Source organism: Neomonachus schauinslandi, chromosome 10 (assembly GCF_002201575.2).
Source record: "Neomonachus schauinslandi chromosome 10, ASM220157v2, whole genome shotgun sequence".
In the NCBI taxonomy this organism is placed as follows: Eukaryota; Metazoa; Chordata; class Mammalia; order Carnivora; family Phocidae; genus Neomonachus; species Neomonachus schauinslandi.
The window spans coordinates 83,463,264-83,486,209 of record NC_058412.1 but is presented as its reverse complement, the minus strand read 5'-3'; positions in this window follow the sequence as shown (position 1 = coordinate 83,486,209).

Genomic DNA, 22,946 nt, shown 5'->3' with positions numbered 1-22,946 from the left:
TGGTGCAGGAGGGGTCTCCCCGGAACCCTGCCCCGCTTCAGTGTCTTGGCTCTGCTTTTTGAAGAAGACATTTTCCACTCAACACTTCAATCTTCCCACTGAGCTTCAGCCTTTATGTGGAGCCACTTCGATAAAGAAGACTTGTCAAGGGAAATGCTGTTTCTCCTGTTGCACATTTCTGGAAAAGAGCCTTGATCTGTCAGTGTTTGCTTCCCCGGGGAGATGGCACAAGATACGATGGTCAAGTTCTGCCCTTGGAAATTCTCACGGCGCTGCAGCCAGGCTGTGTGCTCATCACAGGCTTTAATTCAGCTCCAAATTGTTGGCTCTCTGCCTTCAACAACTAATGTCACCTTGCAGGCAAATTCATGATTCCTTATAGCAATAATTAGGACCATGGAGCCTGAACAGGAGCCCCACCGTTACAGTGTTTAAAATCCCTGGATTGAGCAAACATTGTATCCCAGTATCTAGAACAATGCCTGGCATAGAGAAAGTGATGGGTAACTATTAGATGATATGGTGGGTTATTCCCTTCATTTTTAGAGGAGACTAAAAAAGTTTAGGCGACTTGCCCAAGATCAGAAAGCTGGTGAAAGACACCTCATTGCTGCTAATTGGGGCCTCTGGGCTCTAAGACAGTGCCTCATTCCCCTCTGCATCCTCTCCCATTGTGTGGTCCCATTGCAATGAGCATGCTCAGCCAAGAGCTGGGGACTGAACCACACACAGCACCATGTAGGTGGGTGGGAAGGGAGATAGTGGTCTGTCTCAGCCCTTCAGCCCTGAACTCAGGAGGCGGCTTGTTTTATAGGTTCTGGGTATATTGGTCTCTTGAGTCATCTAGCTGAGCAGTCCTATGTCCATGGGCATTGTGGGTAGGTACTTCCTAAGGACACTAGACTAAGATATAATGCATGAAAAGAGTATTTTAACCAACTAATTTGGGAAGGGCAACATACTGTACTCCCCTTAGGGCTTTACGATGCACACTGATGTGCTGAAGGCTGAGAAGTCCTGCAGCAAAGTAACCTGTCTCCATTGGCCAACCCAGCGTTGCTCAAGCTTACTGGACTCAGAAAAGTATTTCCCATCTTTATAACACATTTTGGAAAACACTAATATTAGGTCTGTGGGGAAGGAAAACATTTCCCTTCTTCTCTTCTAGGTTCTATGGCTGGTCTAACAATTAAAATGACATAACGCAGATTAACAGGAGAAAGATAAACACATTTCATACATACAGGAGCCCCATAAAGTATGAGACCCAAAGGCAGCCAAACAATTAAGGATTATATAATGTTGTACGCTAAGGAAAGGGGTTGGGGTCTAGGGATACAAAGGGAAGGAAGGCCACTCCCCACAGGAAGGCAGAGACATGTGGAAAACACAGGTTGCCCTGTTAGGGAGGTAAGTTTCTTAGATAGAAAGATATCCTCCGGTAATCGTGCTTGTTCTGGTCCAGGCCCCCTTTCCAATGTAAATTTAGGCAGTTGAAGGGGTGGAAAAGAGATTTTCCTGAATCTGCTGGATTTTGATTGCCTTTTGCTCAAAATAATCCTTATGGCAAAGAGACAGATTTTGGGGTGGCAAAATCTGCTCCCCTTGAGGTCAATTGCAGAAGCTCAGATCTAACAAAGAGCATGAGGTAGATTCACCATTGCTCCTCAATGTTGGCAAAATGACAAGCAAATGAGAGCAGGAAATTTACAGGCAGAGTCTTCTTCAATGGAAAACTGTGGACTGCAAGAAAGTTTTGGTCTGAAGAGTTTCTCTCTTCCGTTATTTCAAAGTACCAAGTCATGCATACCCAGCACGTTCCCAGATGAGGGGCATAAGCAACGGGCACTTCCTACATCTCCAAACATTCCAGTTCCAAAAGCAGATCAGGTGAACTGCGCTGTCCACAAATTTATGAAAATGCAAAAATAAAGCCATCACTAATAATTCCCTAAAATGCCACAAAGCTAGAAAAGACGGAACAGTGAAGAGTTTAGAAAAGAAAATGCAGAAGATTGGAAATTTCTGTTGGGAAGCCTCTTCCCCTTGTACCATGACCATGCATGGTGTAGGACTCACCTCTAACCTAAGCTGCCAAAAAAACAAGATACAAAGAACAACAAAACAAATCTGTATCACCAGATTGGATTCTAAAGCTGCCTCCTCTCTGGTCCCCCAAACCAAACACCTGCTTGTTCTCTGCATTTCCATCACTTCTATTCTAGTTCAGAGCTTCTCTGTCTCTTACCTAGACATTTCTGACACCCTTGGGCTGGTCTCCCTCCTCCATGCTCTGTCCAGTTTCACCCACCTTGCACCCTCTTGCAGAACAATTGTCCTGACCATTGAAGGATCAAGTCACTTCCTGGCTCAAAAGCTTCAGTGACGCACCTCTATGATTTAAATTAAACCTAAGACTCCTTTCCTGACTGTACACCACAAGCTGAACTTACCATTTCCAATGTGGGTTCCGAAATTCTGGTAGCTCTGCCTTGCTCTTCTTATTTCCATGTTAATGTGTCTAAACCACTCTGCGGTATAATGGCTAATATTTATTTGGTCTTTGTCCTCAGTTCCTGGCACAGAGCCCTTAAAACACTTGGGATTTCCTAAGTGCTAGGGATAAGGGGAGAGTCCCTTGTCATTTGGAGCAAACCACACCTGAGTTTATGCTAATGAAGTGACTCTTGGAGGAAGGGAGGCTGTCTGCCAAAGAAATCTACCTTGTGGTTAAAGTTGGAAACTTCAGCTCCACCCCTTACCTCTAGGGAGGGGACAGTTTCAATCACAACCAATGATCTAATCAATTATGCCTATGTAATGGAACCTTCATAAAAACCCCTGAACAACAGGGTTCAAGAATCCTCTGGGTTGAATATGTGGACATGCTGGGAGGGTGATGTGATCAGAGAGGGTGTGGAAGCTCTGCACCCTCCTCCCCCATATCCTGGCCGGTGCATCTCTTCCATCTGGTTGCTTCTGAGTTGTATCCTTTATAATAAGCCAATGATAAGGGACTCCTGGGTGGCTCAGTTGGTTAAGCGTCTGCCTTCGTCTTGGGTCGTGATCCCACATTGGGTTCCTTGCTCATTGGGGAGCCTGCTTCTCCCTCTCCCTCTGCCCCTCCACCTCCTTCATGCTTTCTTTCTCATTCAAATAAATAAATAAAATCTTTTTTAAAAAAATAAGCCAATAATAATAAAGTGTTTCCTGAGTTCTGTGAGCCATTCTAGCAAATTCTTGAGCCTGAGAAGGGGATTATGGGAACTCTCAAATTTATCGCTAGTTGGTCAGAAGTCCTGGGACTTGCAACTGAACTTCTGGCTCCTCCGTGAAGCCCTTCTGAATCGCGGTAGACAGAAGCAATCTCTTTCTTTTCTAAACACCAGCAATACCTCATACTACCTGCTTTATGACTCTTACCACTTTCTTTTATCATTTTTATTTACTTTCAGGTATCATCTCCTGCATTGTACTCTCACATCCTAGAATAGGGCTATCCTTGCCTGCTTCTGTTTTCCATTTCCCACAGTGCCATATATATTAAAAGAACAACAACAACAACAACAACAAAAGAATAAATCTTAGTGAGATTCAGACATAAAAATATCTGTGTTTCTGTCAATATCCCTCTAAACTATGGGTGCGATTACTCTAAAAGGTATCCCAGCTATTTCTTTTGAGATCCTTACTGCCTTGAAAATAAAACCTAATTTTACAAGATGAAACTGTATTCATTTTGACTGAAGACGCTCACAGGTGACAAGCACAAATGGAATCCTCGGATCCTCCCTCAGGGCCCCACCCATGACGAGAATAGCTTCTTTTTTTTTTTTTTAATTTTTAATTTAAATTCAATTAGCCAACATATAGTACATCATTAGTTTCAGATGTAGAGTTCAATAATTTATCAGTTGCCTATAACACCCAGTGCTATCCAACTTTGACAAATACTGCGGAAGGACTTAGCAGTAGCAACAGCTCTACCTGCTTGGAGTCAGTAGACCGACATTGGTCTCTTACCTGAGCAAACGTATTGGATGACAAGGCAGAGCTTCACTGATGCCAAGGACAGCTTGTCCCACCCTCCTTTATCATCTGGGCTCTTACCAAGATTTCCCAGGATCCAGAGCATTATACCCCCCCCCCCCCCCCCGCTGCCCCGATATACTTCAGCTGTGAGCCAGAGGCACACCAAGGTGCTGTGTGAGAAGCTCGGTACAGAGCAGGAAGGAAAATGACGGATAGAAAATGGCGCTCACCTCTTACTAGCAGTGTTTCACAGAAGAGCAACTTGGGCAAGATACTAAAACACCATTGCCTTGTAGACATGTGAGAAACCCAACTCCTTACTGAATTTTCCCAAGTGGTCCTTGAAGTGAATTACTTGTTCTGGTTAGAAAGAAAAGGCCCTCAGTTCACCGAAAGAGGAATGGGGCATTCCAAATTCTGGTGTGGTTAACTAAACCTCTAAATGGTATTTTGCTCTCTTTTGAAAGCACTTTCGGCAGGTGACCAGAGCAATTCTTGATAACAGCTGGTGGAAGTTCCCACACAATCTGCACAGACGTGCTTTTGTCCTTTTGTTAATGTTCTGCTGGTAGTGTTTGGCAGGGGGAAATGAGAATTTTCCCTTTGCCCGCAAAATGTCAATAGGTAAGGATTTTTTTTTCCTTCATTAAAAGATATGATGTTGCCTTATAAAAAGTTCTTATTTATGCTAAAACCAAGATGGCCCTCTAAAAATCTGCAATGACATTTTAGTCATTTGTGTTGTGCTTTTCAGGAGTATTCATGTTTTTCTTTAGAAGACTATAGTATTTTCAACAATTCAAGAGAAATCTATGTTTTAAAGCTGGAGTTTTGAAGTAAGTTTTAATTTTTAAAGTGAGTTTTAAAAATTCAGGCCAGAGAAAAAGCAATGATATAAGCCCACCTTTATTTTTCATAATAAGCTGTATCATCTTGCTATTTAAGGCACTGATCATACAGGAACGTTATGTGAAAAGAGAATAATAAAATGGGGTATATTTACATTTTTGTTGTTCATTTTGTCTCATTTTAGAAAATGCTTTGAGCAAATTTTATATCATAAAAGAAACTGATAAATAATCGACTTGACAAGTTACCATCATCCTAACATCTAACTAGCATCGATTTTGCTCTCAGTTGGTGGTCATCATGAATTTTGGTCTGATCTGCTGAAAGTAGTAAATTTCTACTTTACCATTTTTCCTGTACTGCACAAATCATGTTGACTGGCTTCACAGGCAGGAGACCTATGCAGTCAGGGAGAGTCTTGTGCTCAGAATGTCCCCTGAGGACAGAATTCTCATGGTCCCCCTCTTGGGAGTTCAGCAAGACTCAAAGTAAGTACAAGTTGGGTGTGCCTACCACTGACTGAGAGCCCCCAGCAGCCATGCCCTCTGTTTAAACCTGAACTTGCTTCTGATGCAGAAGGAAGGCAATTGGCATTCTCAGAAACACAACCAATAAACCCTATCATATCCTTTCTTACTGTTTGTCCCACTTATGATGAAAATGACCCAGGAGGAAAAAGCAACTTCTAGCTCCTGTCTCTCTCTGGTCTTTCCTTACTTCAAAGATAGGGTTGGTAGAATATCCAGTAGTAAGAAGTGAAATAAAACCCAGTAGAATTAGGTTTGCACAGTGTTTCCGTTGTTCTGTTATGAAGGAAATATACATGTATGAGCTATGAGATCTGAATTGGATTATTTTGGAGATTTCAAATATGAGTTAAATCCTATATTTGCATTTAAAACCAGCATCGTATGATATAAATATGGACAGTAAAATTCATGCTAATAATGTAATATTGTCATCTTTTACTTATAATGACATATAGCAGATAATACTATGACAAGTTGAGGAGAGAGACCACAGAAGAAAGGAAAAAGCTTTATATTTTAATACCGTGTACAGAGCTTTTTTCCTGCTTTTTGAACAAAGGGCTCCACATTTTCATTTTGCACTGGACCCCACAAATTATGTAGCCAGCCTGCTCTAAGTCCCTTGGGTAGGAAAATTCATTCAAGCGATCACCCCTCACAGCCTATTTGCAGTGGAAAATGTTCTGATGTTGATCAGAAGGGAGTGTTTGGTCCTTTAAAAGTTGAAGTTGCAGAATAACTGGGAGTCAGCACAGGAAGTGGAGTTCTGTGGGGGCGGGGGAGGGCAGTGGGCCCAAGTTCAGACCCAATTCCTGAATGCCAGCCAGCTGTGGATGCACGTGTGACACCGACACTAAGGACTCTAATTCCCGTTCTTTCCCTGTGCACCCAAGACCTCACTGCTTTCCGGCAGAAAGCCCCCAAGGGCTCTGGGCCTCCTCAAAGGGGAGTGTCCCTGTGATCCCACCAGCAGCTGCCGGCTTTCACTCCCCCAGGGACATCCACCCACCAGCTCCAGCCCCCTCTCTGTCCCTTCCACCTGCTCTTGAAGCTGCTTGAACAAGCCTCACTATTTACTACAGCAATACTATTTCTGTTGCAAATTAAAGACCCGTCAAGGAACGGGAGGTTTGTTGGGTCTTGCTCCTGCGGTTCAAAGGACATTAGGAGAACTCCATGGGTCTCCATCCCCGATATTTGTTCTCCTCCGGGCTGCCCCAGCTCTTGTCGAAATCCCCTGGGCCCACTCCGGAATGATCGAGTCAGAGTTTCTAGAGGTAGCTCCCCGCAAACTCTGCACTTTAGCAAGCTGCCCTGGAAATTCTTGGGCACACTAAAGTTTGGGAGCCTCTGCCTTAGTGGCTTCTGGGCACTCTGAAGGCCTTGATGGCCAACTGTTCCAGTGGGACCAGCCTGGTCTCTCTTCCTTCCTCAGCATCCTTGGTTTCCGGGTGGAAACACGAGGTGAGCAGTGCCTGTCTGGGCCTGCAAGGATATGATCCACAGCTCTGAAACATCAGCAAGTTATTGACCACTCTGCATTTAGGTTTGCCTAGAGAATGTAGACACTCACATCTTACCTACCCAAAAGCCAAAGACCTGAGTTGTCTTCACTTCTAAAATACATAACTCAAGAGGGGTGCCTGGGTGGCTCAGTGGGTTTAGCGTCTGACTCTTGGTTTCAGCTCAGGTTGTGATGGCGAGGTCATGAGATCAAGCCCCGCTTCAGGCTCTGTGCTCAGTGGGGATTCTCTCTCTCCCTCTCCCTCTGCCCATTCCCCCCGCTCTCTCTCTCAAATAAATAAATAAATAAATAAATCTTAAAAAAATAAAGTAACATACATAACTCAAGAAAGTCCAATGGCTTTATAACCGTAGCACATTTGATTAAACAATGTGTTAAGGAAACCACAACATGGCATCAGAGCATATCCCATGACTTCTGAGAGATCAGCACTGTAAGACATCCAGTGTGCATGAATGTTGTTTTGTTTTCTGTCTCAGGGTGAAGGAGCAGATGTGCCTTTTGTTGTTGTTAGAAGAAAATGAAATCAACAGGCTGAAGCTAGAAGGGGCTGAAGGCAGAGTTTGTCCTTAATGGCCTGGGAAAAGGGCAACCCAATGCACATCCTTCTGGGCAGAGGGCTAAAATAATCTGTGTGTTGAAATCTTCCCCTCCCCAACCCCCGCCAAGAGCATGCTTTGAAACCTCTTTTTATTTTATCAGCGCTCACTGTCCAAGGCTTTGATCTTATGAAATCAAGTCATTCCAGGAAGGAAATATGAACTCCTTCGTTTCCCTCTCCTCCCCAGCGATGGCTCCCAATGTTCTAGGCCCTTTACCTTGCACTTTGCTGCTGCGGTTCCCCAAACTTTCATTTCCTTCCATTACATGAATTGTTTAGACTCCCCTGTAGGCCTTACTCAGGGCTGTCCTAAGCCCCCAGTGAGACCCTAGACAACGTGCTCTATCTTTTCTATTAAGATCAACAGGAATGGCCAAGAACTTAGGCCAAGTTCAGCCCCTAGCTTCCGAGCCTTGAGTCAGGCTGGGCTACCTTGCTTGCAGCAGGACTTGAGAGCCCAGGCTTGGGGGCCAGGGGACCTCAGCTCCCCCTCTTCCTGGTGCTCACTTGGGCGAACGACTGAAATGCTTGGGCCTTACATTTTTCCTTCTGAACGGTGGGGTCGGCAAGGGTAACTGCCTGCCCAGTGTTTTCCGGTTAACAGGGACTCACTGCACAGGTGGCCCATTGAGCTTCAGAGTGGGCAGGGCTATGCTAGAGGCTGTGACGGAGTTAAGGGACTTTACCTTTAGTGCCTGGCACGTAGTAAGTGCTCCTTACTTGCTAGCTATTATTTTCACAGGCTAAGCACCTAGCAAGATTGTCCAGCATATATAGCACATTTTATTTATTTATTTATGTTTTTTAAAGATTTTATTTATTTATTCCTGAGAGACAGAGAGAGAGAGAGGCAGAGGGAGAAGCAGGCTCCCAAGGAGCAGGGAGCCCGATGCGGGATTCGATCCCAGGACTCTGGGATCATGATCTGAGCCGAAGGCAGACGCTTAACAATCTGAGCCACCCAGGCGCCCTATGTAGCACATTTTAAATGCTTTTTTTTTAAGTTTTTTTTTTTTTTTTTTTCAGTAATCTCCACACCCAGCACGGGGCTCGAACTCACAACCCCAAGATCAAGAGTCACACACTCTACCACCTGAGCCAGCCAGGAGCCCCATATATAGCACATGGTAAATAAACATTCTGTTTGTGTGAATGTATTATTTATATATTAAATGATATTTGGATATTGTCAATTATTAGTATTAATCAATATAATTAATATCAGTTATTAGTAAATACTTAAATTCATATTTGTTCCTCTGATTGAGGGTGACAAAAGACAGGGTCCGTTGGTAAGAGGGGCATGCTATGGAGAAGTGAGGAGGAGGCTGTTTTGTACAATTTCACATACATTAGATTTTTGTCTGTGTGTGTGTGTCTATCTTTCATTCTCTTTTCTGTTTTTTTTTGAAACCCTTTTTTCTCTCTTCTGAACTGTTTTTATACAAATTTGTCTGATCTATTGTTAAATACATCCACTAAGTTTTTCATTTTAGTTATTGTCCCTTTTAGTTCAAATATTTCCATTTGATTCTATTTTATGGTTTCTCCTTGTCTGTTTACAGTCTTCAGCCTGTCATCTAATTTCATGACATTTTAATCATAGTTATTTTTAAATCCCTGTCAGGGTAACTCTGATATCTGGATCTCCCTTGGCTCCGTAATTATTGCCTGATTTTTTAACTTTTTATTTGAAATAATTGTAGACCTAGAATTGCAAAGATAATATAGAAAATTCTTATATCTCCTTCAATCAGCTTCCCCCAGTGTTAACACCTTGAATAACCACGATACAAGTTTCAAATCGTCAACTTGACCTATGTAGATTCCACACAGTCCCAATCAACATCCCAGCAGGTTTTTTTTTTTTAATAGAAATTGACAAGTTAATTCTAAAATTATATTGAAATATGAAAGACTCATGGCAGCAAGAGTTTTAGTAATCAAGACTGTGAAATATATGTATGGATAGACATATAGGTCAATGTATCAAAATAGAGTTCAGAGGCAGAAATAGAGATCCATATAGAGATTGATACAGAGAGAGGTAGAGCTAATAGGTTTTAGACACTGGTATAAGGCACTTCAATGAGGGAAAAGAATTTTTTCAACAAATGGTGCTGGGAACAATGGACGCCCACGTGGAAAAATGATTACTCTGGCTGTCGAGTAAAGATCACAGGAAGTCAAAAGTAAATGAGGGAGGGGCGCCTGGCTGGCCCAGTTGGAAGAGTATGTGACTCTTGATCTTGGGGTTGTGAGTTCCAGCCCCACGTTGGGTGTAAAGATTACTTAAAAATAAAACCTTAAAAAAAAGAAGAGTAGATGAGGGAACTCCAGCTAGGAAGCTATTGCTTCTAGGAGAAATGATGGTGGCTTTGCTCTTAATTAATCTAGTAACTTCACTTCTAGGAATTTACTTTAAAGATATGGAAAAACTGGCAGTGACCTAAATACCTATCAATAACAGACTAGTTCAATTGCAGTTTATTTCTTAATAGGATGACATGCAACTGTTCAAAGACTAAAGAAGCTCGTTGTGTAATGGGCACCAAATAAATTCTTTAATTAAAATAAACCAAGAGGCATAGTGGAGTAATCGGGTATCTTTCACTCTCTGGAAGGACACATAGGGACCAGGAAGCATGAGTTGTGTGGGGGACAATTACAGGTTGGCTAGGGGACTGGGGAGAAGGAGATTTTTCAGTGCATACTGTTGTATACTTCTGATTTGGGGTCGGTCTTATATCTTTGTATTACTAATTAAAATATATGCTGAAAATTAAAATTGTATTTAAAAACCAAGAAATGATAGGACTGGGACACCTGGCTGGGTCAGTCGGTTAAGCATCTAATTTCAGTTCAAGTCAAGACCTCAGGGTCTTGGGATCAAGCCCGGCGATGGGCTCCATGCTCAGCAGGGAGTCTGCTTGTCCCTCTCCGTCTCCCTCCACTCCTCCCCCTGCTTGTGCTCTCTCGGTCTCTCTCTCTCAAATAAATAAATAAAATCTTTTAAAAAATAACATAAAAAAAGAAATGATAGGGCTAGAGTGATGGTCATGAAGCTGGAGCGGAAAGAGTCAACTGTGAATTACAATGAACAGATATGGACTTGAACTGAACTCATGGCTGTAAGAGAGGGTGGAGCCCCAGGAGGCCTGCTAAGTTCTTGGCTTGTGCCACTTCCTGATGAAATAGGAACACAGGTTTGGTGTGTAAGGAGTGCAGAGGGGCTGTGGTGACAGGGGGAGGGGAGGGGCACTGTACGAAGGAGAGGAAAAACCATGAAAATGGTTTTGAGTATGTTGAGTTTGCAAAATCCAGGAGGTGATGCTGAGTAGGCAGTCTGATGTTTGGATGGCTCTAGAGCTCAGGGCAGGCCTGGGCTGCAGAAGCAAAGTGAAGTGTCCATGTGAATAGGTAAGAACTGCTGCCAGGGTGTGGATGCAGTGATCTATAGCCACAGGGGATGCAGTCTTGGCTGGAAGGATTTTATCCAAGAAAGAAATTTAAATTAAGCAGATCAAAAACTGGCCTCAGCCATTAAACAAACATACAAACAAAAATTCAATTGAAAAAGTCCATAGAGGGGCCCCCGGGTGGCTCCTCAGTTAAGCTCCAGATTCTTGATTTTGGCTCAGGTCATGATATCAGAGTCATGAGATTAAGCCCTGCCTTGGGCTCCACGCTCAGCAGAAAGACTGCTAGAGATTCTCTCTCTCTCCCTCTCTCTCTACCCCCCTCTGCCCCTCCCCTGCCCACCCCCCACAATGCGCTCTCTCTTTCTCTCAAAATAAAATAAAATAAAATAAATAAAATAAAATAAAAGTCCATAGAAAGCCTTGCTTTATCCATTCCAGTTTATGGTGTAATGGCCAAGATGGCTGAAATGTACATTTAGGACAAATTGAATGAAGTAACTTGCCTTAGGACTGATGAAAAATAAAACAGCTAAGTTGAGAACATCTTATCAAAATTTGAGGCTTACATGACAATAGCTATTTATTAGTAGCTATCTGTTAGTGAGTTAATGTGATCATAGCCCCTTATCATTTGTGTGTAAGGGAGAAAATAGACGACTTCCTGTTCCTACCCAGGAGTTGTGCATGCACCACAGTGCAATGTGGTGTGTTGACTTCAAAGGACATTTAAGGAGGGACTCGGATACCCAAAAAACCTCAACTCATCTATGGTTGAAGAGACGAAGACAACTGTACTCTACAACTCTAACAAGCTGTAGTGCCTGAGGTCGGGTGTGGGTGGAGGTGGCAGTTCCACACTCTACTCTTCACATAGATCAGATTCTAGGGACTTTCTCAACGCTCCTGACTGTGTCTCACTTACTGGTGGCAGCTTGATTTCACGGGCGGGCCTAGGGGACCTCTTGGCTGTGTCATTCCCAAGACAGGCTCCATCTTGGCGGCACAAGGAGGGCTTCCACTTCCAGGGTGGTAACCGGCTTCCCTCAGGGCACGTTTCTGGAGGCGGTTCCTTTCTGCATCCTTGCGCTGTGTGTCTGCTTTCCCCACACAGGTCTCCTCCCCTTGGAAAGGATTCTTCTCCGGGGTGCTTTCCCGGGGGGGAAAGGGTCAGCTCCATGTTTACCCGACATTTCCCAAGCATCCAGATGTCGCTTTGTTGGAATGGCTGGGCTAGGTTTTTCCTGAAGAGAGAGGCGGTGGGCATCCAAAGAGGGTGTCCAGTGAGTGCATTCCCCTCACACATACCACCTGGTTCATGAAGAAATACCTTGTTTAGGGAGGCAACATCATCACTGCCAAGAAAGCTTTCCTACAAATATCTATGAATGGTTCTGCTTTGCTTTGGGGAGGATTGGGGAGTAAGAGAAGTAAACCTCACTCAACATCACTAACGTGCCCATCAGATCCAAAACATTCATATTAATTACAGACTCCCAGTCGAATCATCATTTGCTGTTTTCTACATTTTAACAACTTTTTTTAAAAAGCTCAACTCTTCAGATAAAAGTCATTTTGCAAGATAGACAAAGAATTATCTAATTTCATCTCTCCTCCATGGTATTGCCATAAGTTTAAGCAAAGATGCCAAGATATAAAGAACTCGAGAACTATCTGAGTTGCTACTCTGCCTATTTTTACACTAATGTGTGTAGTAATAGTACTTGAATTTCCCATTTCTGGCGGTTAAAAAGCCCGGAGAAAATATGTGTGCACCTTCCGGAGAGGACCAGGAGATGGCGCCCACATTTTTTCAGCTGAGGCATGAAAAAAGGAGGGAGAAACATAATCTAGGTGTTTTGTGGGATGGGAGGCTTCAGGACAACAGTCTCAGGATGCCCTCTACATGTTATTAGCTTCTGTCTGGGGAGACCGCAAGAATAAGAAGAAAAGCAAAATAAGAAGAGGCAGAAAGCTAAGGAAAGGAACTGACGGGATCATTTCACGTGCACTCTGCGCAGGGGCTGTGCCAAGTGTTCCACACGGATGATCCGCACCCTCACCATCAGGCTGTGGGGCAGACATGGGGCGTCCGAGACAAAGCTCTGTGAGGTCACACGAGCTGCCCAAATGCTCGTAGCTCCGAGGTAATCACAAAGACAGGATTCGAAGTCAGTTCTGCCTGGTGCCGCCGTCCATTCACTGAAACACATGCGTGTTGCTTCCAGAATGAGGACGGAGAGGGGCCTATCTAGAATATTCTTGGATACTCAATAAGGGAAGCTTTAAAAGAGATAATAAAAAAATTAATACCTGTGTCATATTTTTAGTAGTATTTCACATCAGATATACTAAATATAAAATGTCCCAACTCATGAGGAGTTACTGCTTCATTTAGCAATGAAGACTTACGTAGAAGAGGAGGCGAAACATGCATGGCTAAAAGAAACACAATTTAGACGCTAAGTGAAGTGAAAACTCTCAGTATCCCCAACAAGCAGTGTTTTGCTAATTAAGCACAAGCTTCAGTGACTTTCCTAGAGGAGAAAAGCCCACCACCTTTTAAAATGCAAGGGTGGCTCTGTGGTCGCACCCTCAGCCCTGCTGTGGCTCTCAAGTGGGCTCCATTTAGTTGGATGTCTTGAATCACCCAAGGCTTGTGAATGAATCTGAGATGAGGTGTATTTTGCTACTGGTCAGTTGTACCCGAATCTATCAATACCTTATCTTAGAAGTTATCTTATATAAAGAAATTATCTTACAACAAACAATGGTTACCAAGTGTCCACTCTGCTTGGCCCTGCTCTAGGCACTTTCTCAGGACCCCCTTTCCACCTGACCACACAGGAACAGAGGCTCTGGGTCTCGCCATCTTGGATCCTGAAGCCAGACTTCCCAGCTGGGCGCTGGGTTACTGAACCTCAAGGGACATGCCTTCTCATGTATCAACTGTGATTTCATCTGTCTCATTTGTGGGTGTGACGACTGAACGAGTTAAGATTTCAAGGGCAGAACTTACAGGTCTGTGCTTCCAACAACTTCAAGTAATGCAGAATACCCTGGAAGCAAGTCATTTAATTGTGAAGGAAAATTTCTTCCCTGATGGTGCCTTCATGGTATGTAATTCTGTCACTGTTTTCCATCAGGCTTTTCAAAGTGTCTTGGTTGGGCCTCGTCATACATAAGTGAAGTCATGGAACCTGGAGTCACAGGCCTAGTGCTTGGCCACTGGATGTCTAGGCTCCAGTCTCTTCAGATGGCTGGAGAGGAGAACATGGGCCATCAGACCCTTTGGAGTTAGAAAGACAGGAACTGGTGCTGTGTGGGATGTGACAGATGAGGGGACAAGGGTGGTTTCCAGCCTGCACACCCGTGTGGATGGTGGCAAATCAACAAATGCAGCCTGAGGCAGATCCCACCATCAAGAACGACATGGTAATAGATAGCTCTTCTTCCATAAATATTTCAGCCACAGACAGACTGAATTGTAACAACATCCTCTGGCACTTGTAAATGTTGCTTTAGGCAATTTCTACATCCTAAGGACTCTTTATACCTGCTTTCTGCAACGTGGGGTGAGAAGTTTCCTGACTAACCCTTCCTAGGCTGGGCTGCCGCATATAATGGGGAGGATGTTTGGCAACGCCCAGCACACTCAGACAGATGTCTTCCCTGATCCCGAAGGCAGAGATGCAGCTGCAAGAGAATCAAAACGAACAAACAGCAACAGTGATTGGTCCAGGATACAGCAGAGTTCCGGGAGTGAAGACTGAGGCGACTTGCTCAGTTTCTAGGTGTGAATTAAGAAATGACTTCCCAGGGCGCCCGGGTGGCTCAGTCAGTTAAGCGTCTGCCTTCCGCTCAGGTCACAATCCTGGAGTCGAGCCCTGCATCGGGCTCCCTGCTCAGTGGGCAGTCTGCTTCTGCCTCCTCCCCTCACCCTGCTCCCTCTCCTGCTCCCTCCCTCACTCTCTCTTTCTCTCAAATAAATAAATAAAATCTTAAAAAAGAAAAAAAAGGGAAAGAAATGACTTCTCCCCCACCTCAGTTCTCAGCACACTGTGGAAGTGTGTCACTGAAACAATCTCGAGGAGGCCAAGGCAGGACAGTTACCTGGACCCCTGCCAGCCTGCTGGCACGCTGCCATCCTCAAAGACTGCTCCTTCTACTCTTCTCCAGCTGATGTCAGAGCCCTGACATCTGGATTGGCTTATTGACCCATTTATTCATTCATTCACTAATCAAATATTAATGGAGGCCATTGAGGCCAAATTGCAGTAGACCCTGCATTAACTTGCTACTCAAGGAGAAGTAACTTGCAGCGAGAATGTCATCAAAACTAGACTTAATCATTGCCTGAAAGTGAAATTGAATTGTTAACACCTAGGATGAAAACAGGAAAAGCTGAAGAGTCATTCTACTCACTCAGTCTCCATAATAAAGCACTATCATGCTGGAAGGCACAGCATTTCCTAGGGGTCACTGTGGAGGGCCATTACCTGGTCCTTAGATCAGCAGGCCAAGTTCTGCAGTGGCTCATTTCCTGTTAAGCTCATTTCTATTGTTAATGTCGTTTTTAATCAGAATATATATACCAAGAAAATAAAAAGTATATAACCAAAATTAATTGAATAAGCGAAGATAATATCTTCCCTTAATTATCTCCATTTTATGAAAAAGATTCACTTGTTTAAACTGATGCATCATTAGAAGATGAATTCACTTCTTTCCCTCGTTGGGCATTGTGCTTGGATTCTGTGCCCAGACTCTGTACCAGGCAGGAGGACAGAAGTGCCTTCAGACCTCAGAGTAAGACACAGACAGACCACAAGAAACCAAGTACTGAACTGCTGGGGCTTCAGGAGGCATCAGTACATACATTATGGTCTTGTTCTGTCCGACTAGAGTTTTTTCCCAGGCGATATTAAGGACGTCTAAATCCTCCATACCCTGGATTTATATTCCTCACCTTATGTCAGATGCATTCTTCCAATTGCAGAAGATGAATCTACTCAACTAGCTGGAGGTTCATTACAAAATTATGATTCTAGTCTCCCAGGCCAAAGACGAGAGAAGGGCCAGGACCCGGAACAGGAGACCAACTATGCTTGCTGTTCCCTTTCTCTTCTAAATTCCACTTTGGCGGTCCCTGAACTTTAGAACTACTAGGGAGAGTGTTGCATTTGGAAGTACCAAGGGGGTGACAATGTTGTGTTTGATCTCTCCACGGAGGAATGATTTTAGATTCACCTATGCTTACGATGTCATTGGAGAGTGCAAGGAAAGGGGGACCCCGCCAGTCCCTGGTTCTGTGCCCCTGACAGATGAAGGTGTGTCTTGATTTTGGTCTTGGTGTTGTCACCTGTGAAGCCAGTCTTCAGTAATCAGCTGCCCCTTCTGCAACATCATTCAGTTGCCACGTGGCAATAAGCTCAAAGCACCCAGCAAGCCTTCAATATAGAGTTTAGGGCTTTCCCCAGTTTTTCGGCATGTTCCACTTTGTGTCAGGAAGCCATTTTAAATTAAAATATTTTTTATTGTTTATGTAATGTTTTTCTTGGAATTTTCATGAGTTGAAATGAAAACAGCTAAGATTTTACACATCTATGTGTATGTGTGTGTATGTGTGTTTGCTTATTTGTATGTTTATGTATTTATGTACTTCATCACACTGTGGACCTATGACCTGGCACACTGATTGTAACCCTACCAGAAAGACTAAATGTTTTGTGATAGTTCAGTGCAGGAATCAGCAAACTTTTCTCTGTAAGGAACAGGATACTCACCACTTCAGCTTTATGTGCTATGTGGTCTGTGTCCCAATTACTCAGTTTTCTCACGTACTACAAAAACAACCAAAGACTATATATAAAAGAAAAGGTATGTTCCAATAAAACTTGATGAACACTGATAACTGAACTTCATAGAATATTTATGAAAAGTATTCTTTCTTTGGTTTGTCCCCCCAACTCTTTAAAAATGTAAAAACCCCTCTTGCAAGAGGACATACAAAAACAAGAGGCATGCCAGGTTTTGTGCACGAGCCACAGTCTGTTGACCTCGGGTTTAAAGTTTTGGCACAAGTTGTTAAATATAATTTCTCTAGAGCTCTCATGTCCTGTGGTGTAACACTTCTAAACTGTACCAGAACCAAGGGATTAGTCACTCTTTTTGTAGTTCAAGACTTCATGAAGGCACCCAGAGATTTATTTTTATTCACTAGCCCCCTGCCTACCCCTGGCCAGTGACAAGATGGTGCTGGAGTCCCTGGGCTCACTGTGGGTCACCCAGTCCCCTCAAAGCCCTGGAGTCTCTCCAGCCCAGAGCCCCTCAGCATGGACTGCTCGGGCCATGTTGTTTCTCTCCAGGGAGGCAGCAAACTGCGAAGCTGCCTCTGTCCTCTGTCATTGGACACACTTTTCTCCTCATCCTTCAGAGACTCTCCAGGTGATGCTAGGAATTGACCTGGCCAGCAACCTGATCTTCGACAATCCAGCCTCCAGAACCGTGAACTGTGATGAATACATGCTTGCTGTTCAAGCCACCGGACTATGGTATTCTTGCCGTAGCAGCCGGAGCAAACAGCCCCTAAACCCAAAATGCTGAGCAAAGCAAGGAGCGTGGCCCATGGTGTTCCCATGTGGAGTGAGAGGTGCCTTATTCCTTTCCTCAGAAGTTTCTCTTCTGGTCCTGACTTAGGGCAGAAATGAGGAAATGTTACTTCATAAATGTGTTTGAATGAATACACAAAACATCGGAGGGTTATCCAGCTAACTTGTCCCTCCAGCCCTGCCTGAAGGGCAAGTGTTTGCGTCCCAGTCATGGTCTTGAGGAACCCACGTGTATTATACACTTCAATTATGCAAATAAATAAAACAGCATGCCATCCCTTAGGAGTAACACATAGCTCCGGCACCAGTGAAGTGCTCCGACCCCAACAGGGCTCACTTGCAGTACGCTCTGTGTTGGGTGGACCTCCAGTCAAGGGGAGTCTCGGATTGCGGAAGGACCAGAACTGAGCGGCTTTCATCAGATCTGTCCATTTCTTTGAGCATCAGTTGTTTCGTGTGAAAATGTGTATAGAGCCATGCCTGCGTATCAGCCTGGGTCCAATCAGGACACAGGACCGACCGCGTGGCAATTTAAACCGGGGATGTTTAATTGAAGGAATTGTTAAGCTATGATTTTAGAAAATAAATATAAGATGTAGAGAGATTTCTTGGTGGTTCCGCAGGGCTGCAGGAGAGTGCCCAAGGAAGGGTGAACTTGGAATGGGGGTCCCCACCCCAGGTTGGGTACAGACCTCCAGGGGGAAGGTATGGATGGTGGAGCAGTTGGTGGGTTGGCCAGGGAGGAACTGGTCCACAGTCCCTAGATAAGCAAGAAAGAACCGGGGTGCAGATGAGCCATAGCCGTGAGCAGATTCACAGGCTTGCAGGCAAGGAGGTGCTGCTGTGGGTGGGAGGCCAGACTCCCCAGCATCGAGGGGGGTCAGTGGGCCAGGTGGGGCTGCAAGGTCACATTCGGGGCATGTGGCTGGGGTGGAACATCACCGATGTTCCTACAGGCTCGTCACTGACCATGAGTGCGGCACCCACAGGCCGGCAAGAGAAGCCCCTTCCTACTGTCTCTCCAGAGCCCTTACTAAGAAAGCTGAATGTCGCGCTCACTGTGGAAAGATGCTTAATGGGATTCTTCCTATTGGCGCAGTGCAGCCATGAAAGGGTGAATTTGGAGCTGAGAGGCAAGCCGCTGATCACTAGCACCCAGGGGACGGCGGGAGGTGGAAGAGACGAGCACCAAGCCCTCGCACTGACCCACAGGGTGCTCCCACTTGCCTGCAACTTCTCTCAGTGCAGCTCCACTTCCTGCACCCGAGTGCTCCGTGGCCAAGCCTAACCCTCTTCAGTTACGGTAAATGCCACTCGGTCAGTTTCTAGAGGTCTGAAGAATACCTTCCAGAAACCAATGCATGGCCAGAAAACAGAGGGGAGCACGAGACCAGCCCCCAAGTCACACTGCTGCTCCCTGCCAAACAGACTCCCCTCTGTTGCCCTGGCCCACCCTGACGGGCTCCCGGGTGCAAGATGCCAGCCGACGCAGTGCGCGGGGCAAGGGACAGGAAGAGCTCCTAGTTTCCTTTGTCATGACCGTCCCCATCTCTACCAGTCTGCTAGGGCTGCTAGGACAAAGGAGCACAAACCAGGTGCCTTCAACAACAGAAATACATTGTCTCACTGTTCTGGAAGCTGGAAGTGTGGACCGGATTGGTTCCTTCTGAGGCTGGGAGGGAGAGTCTGGTGCTGCTGCTCCCCCAGCTCCTGCTGGTTTGCTGGGACTTTTTGAGTGTGCCTTGGCTGGTAGACATCACTCTGATCTCTGCCTTCATGCTCACATGGTGTCCTCCCCGTAAGCCTGTTTGAGTCCAAAGTTCTCCTTTGTTATTTATTTATTTATTTATTTATTTATTTATTTTTTATTTGAGAGAGAGAATGAGAGAGAGAGAGCACATGAGAGGGGGGAGGGTCAGAGGGAGAAGCAGACTCCCTGCTGAGCAGAGAGCCCGATGCGGACTCGATCCTGGGACTCCAGGATCATGACCTGAGCCGAAGGCAGTTGCTTAACCAACTGAGCCACCCAGGCGCCCCAAAGTTCTCCTTTTTATAAGGAAACTGGTCACGTTGGATTAGGGGCCCACCCTACTCCGGGATGACCTCATCTTTTTTTTTTTTTTAAAGATTTTATTTATTTATTTATTTATTAGAGAGCGAGCGAGAGAGAAACAGCATGAGAGAGGAGAGGGTCAGAGGGAGAAGAAGGCTCCCCGCTGAGCCGGGAGCCCGATGTGGGACTCGATCCCAGGACCCTGGGATCATGACCTGAGCCGAAGGCAGTCGCTTAACCAACTGAGCCACCCAGGCGCCCCGGGATGACCTCATCTTAACTGAACTAGAATTTACCTTTGCTGCTGGTAGGCTGGGGTAAGTGAATACTACTTTATCTCTCAGGGATTAATTGTATTCAAATCTGGGATTGTTAAAAGCTCAGATCTAGTTCAGGATCATGATCTTCCCCAGGGTGTAACAAGGGTCCAGCTCGAAAACCCGAAGTGGGTAGTAGGCTTTCGCCCTGGGTGGGTCCTGACCTGACTCTCGCCCTCCCAGCGTTCGGACAGACCCACGAGCCTCCCTTGGGAGTGGGCAGGGAGGTGTCTTGAGGGGAGAAAGCAGAGTCCGTTGACAGTCCTACCTTTCTGGACATGTCTTTCGCCTGGAGTAGTGGCTTCTCAAGTTCTTGCTGCCTTGTAGTTAAGTATCATTCTCAAACTTATTTTTGTTAGACCCAGCGTTTCTATTTCTAGAATTAGAGGGTTCTAGTGGGTGGGTTGTCTGTAAAAACTGCCCAATGTGGACTTTTCAAAAAAATCTGCATTTTAGAATGCTATTTCCAAAGTTATATAGAAAGAAGCATCTATTTCTTTTTTACAACATACTCAATTTAAGATGTTCCATTTAAATAAAAAAGCATTTTCTTGACAAGGAAAGTGAAGGTTTCATCAAACCTGAAGAATGGAATAGAATACTATTTACTTGTGAGTTGATACTATTTTTTTTTAATTCCAGTGTAGTTAAGATACAGTGTAATATTAGTTCCAGGTGAACAAGTCAGTGATTCAACACTTCCATACATCACCTGGTGCTCACCGAGACAAATACACTCCTTAATCTCCATCCCCTATTTCACCCATCCCTCCACCTCCCCTCCCCTCCAATTACCACCAATTTGTTCTCTATAGTTAAGAGTCTGTTTTTTGGTTTGTCTCTCTCTCTCTCTCTCTCTCTCTTTTTCTCTTTGTTCATTTGCTGTGAGTTGATACTCTTTAGCTAATTCTAGGTAAACATATTATTAATCTTCTAAACAGAAATTTTTTTGAGAGTCAATGGGGCATTAATTATACAGGACACCAGCCAACAGGTGTAAACTACGATTTTCCCCAGGAAAAAATGGAATGCTTGATCACTCGACCTGTAGCCAGCAATTTAAAAATTATAGCAAAACTTCAGTTGAAGAAATAAAAACTCTAAATGTAATCTGCTTTAAGTCTATCCTGTTATTGATTCGCAAGGAGAAAAGACCTACTGATTTCTCTTCCTCTTTATATGAAATTTGTGTACTTCTAGTGGAAAAAAATGTTAGGAAAAAAATCTTTCTGCACTGTCAGATGCCATATAATGATAAAATAGATTTTAAAGAAACTTCAGTAGTTGTTAAAATTAAATTAAGTTTACAGACTGACTGGCTGGGATGGGCAAAAACACATTGTTTTGCAGAATTTGGTAAATGTGCATGCAGGTACTAATCCCTAAGCTGAATATATATCAGAAAGTAAACTCCTGGGGCTCCTGGGTGGCTCAGTCTTTAAGCATCTGCCTTAAGCTCGGGTCATGATCCCAGGGTCCTGGGATCAAGCCCTGCATCGGGCTCCCTGCTCCTCAGGAAGCCTGCTTCGCCCTCTCACACTCCCCCTTCTTGTGTTTCTCTCTCTCTCTCTTTGTCAAATAAATAAATAAATACATCTTTAAAAAAAAAAAAAGTAAACTCCTAATGTCTGAATTGATTTCCTTGATTTCAATCTTCTATTTTCAATCTTCTAGTGTCAGAGCAATTATGGGTAATTTCACCACTATGTTGTTTCGTTTGGGGGGAAAGTGTCATGCTTTACTTCACTTATTTTTAAAGAAATATTTCCATAAAAAGATAAATATTTCAAATAAATATTTCCTAACAGCATCACTGGAACTCTGCATGATATTAATAAAGTTCATGAGAATGGGGTTCTAGATAACGAGGTCAATATGTGTGAGAAACCACACATAATTTATATGTTACAGATCTGTTATTTGTTCAATTCGGGCATGTGGTAAACAACATTGAATATAGGTTTTTAGGAAGTGATTTTGTTTCTCAGCTTGGGGTCTTGGTACCATCTGGATCAAGGTCATCTGTGGGTTTTATTAAAAATAGGAAGACTCAGAGACCCCGTCTCAGACCTACTGACCCTCAGGAAAGCCTGGCCAGGGAATCTGCATTTGTAACTGGCTACTGGCTGATCATCCTTCCTACTAAGTTTGAGAGCCTCTGTGGTGGCAGCCACGAAGGTCAGGACCAGAGCTGGAACGAGCCCAGTAAAGGTGACCTGGAGCCCCCATCAAGGAAGCGGGAGAATTTCTTCTGGACTATAGCCCTTAGAGTGAAGATAGAGTTCTCTTGTCTCCCCTTCAACCTTCTCTCTGTTTTTATTCTTCTGGTGTCTTATTTGCTTTTGGCCCCTGACTTTTATTTATTTTATTTTATTTTATTTTTCTGGTGTCTTACTTGCTTTTTGGCCCCTGCTGATTTGCCCTGCTGACTTTCTGCTCCCCTTTTCAGGTTTGACTCTACATCTGGAGGCCACATGTTTCTGGTCCAACCCGTCTCTGCCCCATGGCTTCAGGTTTCTGGTTACCCTGCTCCGGGTGGCTGGCCAGCTTCCAGAGCCCGGCTTCCAGAGCCTGGCAGGGACGGGCGCAGAGTAGGAATTCAAACCCCGTGCGCTGCAAACGAGGGGAGTACAATCCATGGGACCACGCAGAGTAGGGCCAAATCTCATTTAACCCCGAGGTTATCTCTGATTTGCAGACAGTGAGGTCATGAATGTTCATACTGAGCCAGCTGAATCACCAAAGGAAGATGGAGTTGGGTTTGCCGTAGGCACTACATGAGTAATTCTTTTAGAAACATTCCCACAAACAATTTTTGAAAATCTGGAATGGGCTTCGGCGACCTGGTGAAACCACTCGGCTAGAAGATCACCAGGTCATGATGAGCCTTCATAAACGAAGACTAACCTGATTAGGTGTTTTTTGCTGGAAGGAAAAAGAAGTTGCAATCACCTGTTTGTACACCAGATGGCAGAGTTGATTTTACTTTGGTTTTATTATTTATTTATT